Genomic DNA, 6,259 nt, shown 5'->3' on the forward strand with positions numbered 1-6,259 from the left:
TTTTAATAAAAATTTACATTATTTTATTGTGTGTATTCGTATTTATTTTGATACAAATTTTATACAAATTCATGTTATTTTATATGTATTTGTATATATATTTTCAAACAAATTTATATTATTTTATGTGTATTTTTACATATTTTTCATTACAAATTTACCTTATTTTATGATTATTTTGTATATTTATTTCATTCAATTTTAAATTATTTTATGTGTATATTTGTATTTGTATTTACGTAATTTTATATATTTTTATACAAATTTTAGTTATTTTATTTGTATTTTGTATATATATTTTCCTACAAATATACATTCTTTTATTGGAATTTTGTATATTTATTTTTTTACGAATTTACATTATTTATGTGTATTTTGTATATATATTTTTCTACGTATTTAAATTATTTTATGTGTATTTTATATATACATTTTCATAAAAATTTACGTTATTTTATTGTGTGTATTCGTATATATTTTGATACAAATTTTATACAAATTCATGTTATTTTATGTGTGTTTGTATATATATTTTATGTGTATTTTTACATATATTTCATTACAAATCTACCTTATTTTATGTTTATTTTGTATATTTATTTTATTCAATTTTAAATTATTTAATGTGTATATTTGTATTTGTATTTAGGTTATTTTTGTGTGTTTTCTATATATATTTTCATTCAAAACTATATTATTTTATTGGTATTTTCTTAGTTTAACTCTATACGAGTTTAGATTATTTCATAGGTATTTTGTATACATATTTTTATACTCATTTACATTATCTAATGTGTGTTTTGTATATTTTTTTTTGCAAATTAATTTCATGTGCATTTTTGTACATATATTTTTATAGAAATTTGCGTTATTTTATGTGTATTTTGTATATGTTTTCTCATACAAATTTACATTATTTTATTGTTTTTTTGTTTATTTATTTTGATACGAATTACATGATTATTTGTGTATTTTTTACATATTTTTTTATAATATTTACATTACTTAATGTGTATTTTGTTTATATATTTTTATAAAAATTTACGTTATTATATGAGTATTTGTTAAAAATATTTCGATACAAATTTACTTTATTTTATGTATTTTGTATATATATTTCAACTCAAATTTAGCTTATTTGTGTGTATTTTGTTTATCTGTTTTCAAACAAATTTAATTACTTCTGTGTATTTTTGTATATAGTTTTATATAAATTTACGTTATTTTATGTGCATTTTGTATATTTATATTTATAAAAATACACACTCTTTTATTGGTATTTTGTTTACATTATTCTATGTGTATTTTGTATACATTTTTTATACGTATTTACTTAATTTTATGTGTATTTTGTATATATATTTTTATGGAAATCTACGTTATTTTATATGTATTCGTATATATATTTTGAGACAAATTTACATTGTTTTATATGTTTTTTGCATATCTATTTCAATACAAATTTACCTTATTGTATGTGCATTTTGTATATTTATTGTAATACAAATTTAAATATTTTATGTGTATTTTGGTATATATATTTTTATAAAAAATGCGTTATTTAATGGGTATTTTGCATCTTTATTTTCATACAAATTTACATTGTTTTATTAATATTCTGTGTATTTATTTTGATACGATTTTACATTATTCTATTTGTGTTTTGTATATATTTTTTTATACATATTTACATTATTTAATGTGTATTTTGTATATTTTAAAACATATTTACGTTATTTTATGCGCATCTGTTAAAATATTTTGATACAAATTTACATTATTTTATGTATTTTTTATATATATTTCAATACAAATTTAGTTTATTTTATGTATATTTTGTATATCTATTTTCATTCGTATCAAAATAAATAAACAAAATAGCAATGAAATAATGTAAATTTGTATGAGAAAACATATACAAATACACATAAAATAACGCAAATTTCTAAAAAAATATATGTACATAAATGCACATAAAATAAATTAAATTTCAATAAAAATATATATACAAATCTATTTTCACACAAATTTAATTACTTTTGTGTATTTTTGCATATAGTTTTATATAAATTTACGTTATTTTATTTGTATTTTGTATATTTATATTTATACAATACACATTCTTTTATTAGTATTTTGTTTATTTATTTTGATGCGAGTTTACATTATTTTATGTGTATTTTGTATACCTTTTTTTATACGTATTTACTTCATTTTATGTGTATTTTGTATATTTATTTTCATAGAAATCTACGTTATTTTATGTGTATTCGTATATATATTTTGAAAAAAAATTACATGGTTTCATATGTATTTTGCATATCTATTTCAATACAAATTTACCTTATTGTATGTGCATTTTGTATATTTATTTTAATACAAATTCAAATATTTTATGTGTGTCTTGGTATATATATTTTAATAAAAAATGCGTTATTTTATGGGTATTTTGCATCTTAATTTTCATACAAATTTACATTATTTTATTAATATTCTCTGTATTTATTTTGATACGATTTTATATTATTCTATTTGTGTTTTGTATATATTTTTTTATACATATTTACATTATTTAATGTGTATTTTTTATATATATTTTATACAAATTTACGTTATTTTAAGTGTATTTGTTTATATATTTTCATTCAAATTTACATTATTTTATGTGTATTTATTAAATGTATTTCAATATATTTATTTTCATACAAATTAAAAAAAAAATTTTTTATATTTTTGTATATAGTTTTATACAAATTTAGGTGATTTTATGTGTATATTGTATATCTATTTTCATACAAATACACATTCTTTTATTGATATTTTGTTTATTTATTTTGACGCAAATTTACATTATTTAATGTGTATTTTATATATATATTTTTATACGTGTTTACATCATTTGATGTGTATTTTGTATATATATTTCTATAGAAATCTACGTTGATTTATGAGTATTCGTATATAGATTTTGAAATAAATTTACACTGTTTTATGTGTATTTTGCATATTTTTTCAATGCAAATTTATCTTATTGTATATGCATTTTGTATATTAATTTTAATACAAATTTAATTATGCTATGTGTATTTTTGTATATGTATTTTTATAAAAATATGCTCTATTTTATGGGTATTTTGCATTTTTATTTTCATACAAATTTACATTATTTTATTTATATTCTGTTTATTTTTTTTAAACAATTTTACATTATTTTATGTGTATTTTGTATATCTATTTTTATACGTATTTACTTAATTTTATGTGTATTTTGTATATATATTTTTATAGAAATCTACGTTATTTTATGTGTATTCTTATATATATTTTGAAACGAGTTTACATTGTTTTATATGTATTTTTGCATATCTCTTTCAATACAAGTTTACCTTATTGTATGTGCATTTTGTATATTTATTTCAATACAAATTTAAATATTTTATGTGTATTTTGTTATATATATTTTTATAAGAAATGCGCTATATGATGGGAATTTTGCATCTTTATTTTCATACAAATTTACATTATTTTATTAATATTCGGTGTATTTATTTTGATAAGATTTCACATTATTCTATTTGTTTTTTGTATATATTTTTTTATACATATTTACACTACTTAATGTGTATCTTGCATATATATTTCATACAAATTTATTATCTATTAATTATTTTTATACAAATACACATTCTTTTCATGATATTTTGTTTATTTATTTTGACACGAATTTACCGAGATATGTATTTTGTATATATATTTTTATACGTATTTACATAATTTCATGTGTATTTTGTATATATATTTCTATAGAAATCTACGTTAAATAATGTCAATTCGTATCAAAATGAATGAGCAGAATATCAATAAAATAATGTAAATTTGTATGAAAATAAAGATGCAAAATACCCCAAAAATAAAGCATATGTTTATAAAAATACAGATACAAAAATACACATCGAATAATTAAATTTGTATTAAAATTAATATACAAAATGCGTATATAATAAGGTAAATTTGTATTGAAAAAATATGCAACATACACGTTTACTCATACAAATTTATATTATTTTATTGGTATTTTGTTTATTTATTTTGATACGAATTACATGATTATATGTGTATTTTGTACATATTTTTTTATACGTATTTACATTATTTAATATGTATTTTGTTTATATATTTTCATACTAATTTACGTTATAATATGTGTATTTGTATAAATATTTTGATACAAATTTACTTTATTTCTTGTATTTTGTATATATATTTCAATTCAAATTTAGCTTATTTTGTGTGTATTTTGTATATATTTTCATAGAAATTTAATTACTTCTGTGTATTTTTGTATAAAGTTTTATATAAATTTACGTTATATTACGTGTATTTTGTATATATATATTTATACAAATACACATTCTTTTATTGGTATTTTGTTTATTTATTTTGATACGAATTTACATTATTTTATGTGTATTTTGTTTATATTTTTTTTATACGTATTTACTTCATTTTATGTGTATTTTGTTTATATATTTTTATAGAAATCTACGTTATTTTATATGTATTCGTAAATATATTTTGAAACAAATTTACATTGTTTTATATGTATTTAGCATATCTATTTCAATACAAATTTACCTTATTGTATGTGTTTTTTGTATATTTATTTTAATACAAATATAATTTTTTGATGTGTATTTTGGTATATATATTTTTATAAATAAAAAAAATGCGTTATTTTATGGGTATTTTGCTTCTTTATTTTCATACAAGTTTACATTATTTTATTAATATTCTGTGTATTTATTTTGATACGATTTTACATTATTCTATTTGTGTTTTGTACATATTTTTTTATACAAATTTAAGTTATTTTAAGTGTATTTGTTTATGTATTTTCATTCAAATTTACATTATTTTATGTGTATTTTGTGTATGTATTTCAACACAAATTTACCTAATTTTATGTGTATTTTGTATATTTATTTTCATACAAATTTAAAATATTTTTGTGTATTTTTGTATATAGTTTGATACAAATTTAGGTTAATTTATGTGTATTTTGTATATCTACTTTCATACAAATACACATTCTTTTATTGATATTTTGTTTATTTATTTTGACGCGAATTTACATTATTTAATGTGTATTTTGTATATATACTTTTATACGTATTTACATCATTTCATGTGTATTTTGTATATTTTAAACAAATTTATATTATTTAATGTGTATTTTCTATATATATATTTATACAAATACACATTCTTTTATTGGTATTTTGTTTATTTATTTTGATACTAATTTACATTATTTTATGTGTATTTTGTATACATTTTTTATACGTATTTACTTAATTTTATGTGTATTTTGTATATATATTTTTATAGAAATCTACCTTATTTCATGTGTATTCGTATATATATTTTGAAACAAATTCACATTGTTTATATGTATTTTGCATATCTATTTTTGTGTATTCTGTATTTATTTTTGTTATACATAGAATAATGTAAAATCGTATCAAAATAAGTACACAGAATATTAATAAAATAATTTAAATTTGTATGAAAATAAAGATGCAAAATACCCATAAGATAAAGCATTTTTTTTAATACATATACAAAAATACACATAGAATAATTAAATTTGTATTAAAATTAATATACAAAATGCACACATACAATAAGGTAAATTTGTATTGAAAAAAAACACAAAATACAAATAAAACTGTGTAAATTTGTGTCAAAATATATATACGAATACACATAAAATAACGTAGATTTCTATAGAAATATATATACAAAATACACAGGAAATTATGTAAATACGTATAAAAATATATATACAAAATACATATTAAGTAATGTAAATTCGTGTCAAAATAAATAAACAAAATATTATGAAAAGAATGTATTTGTATGAAAATAAATAATAGATAATAAATTTGTAAGGAAATATATATAAGATACACATTAAATAATGTAAATATGTATAAAAATATATATTAGAGCCGCACGCCACCCTCCTGACGCTGGATTCCCTGATCCACTATGTTCAACTGAGGGGCAGCGCCGGCTCCATGCGTGGTGGTGCTGGCGGCAGTTGGGGCAGAGGGCGGTCACGCTCTCGCCGGCCTTGTATTTTGCAAGGCAGGCCTCCGTCATGTGCTGCCCCGAGCACATGCCGCACACTGCCTGGCGATTGCAGCGGGAGCGATGGTGGCCGTATTGCTGGCAGCGATAGCAACGGAGGGGCTCG

The sequence above is a fragment of the Eriocheir sinensis genome, unplaced genomic scaffold (genome assembly GCF_024679095.1).
Source record: "Eriocheir sinensis breed Jianghai 21 unplaced genomic scaffold, ASM2467909v1 Scaffold14, whole genome shotgun sequence".
In the NCBI taxonomy this organism is placed as follows: Eukaryota; Metazoa; Arthropoda; class Malacostraca; order Decapoda; family Varunidae; genus Eriocheir; species Eriocheir sinensis.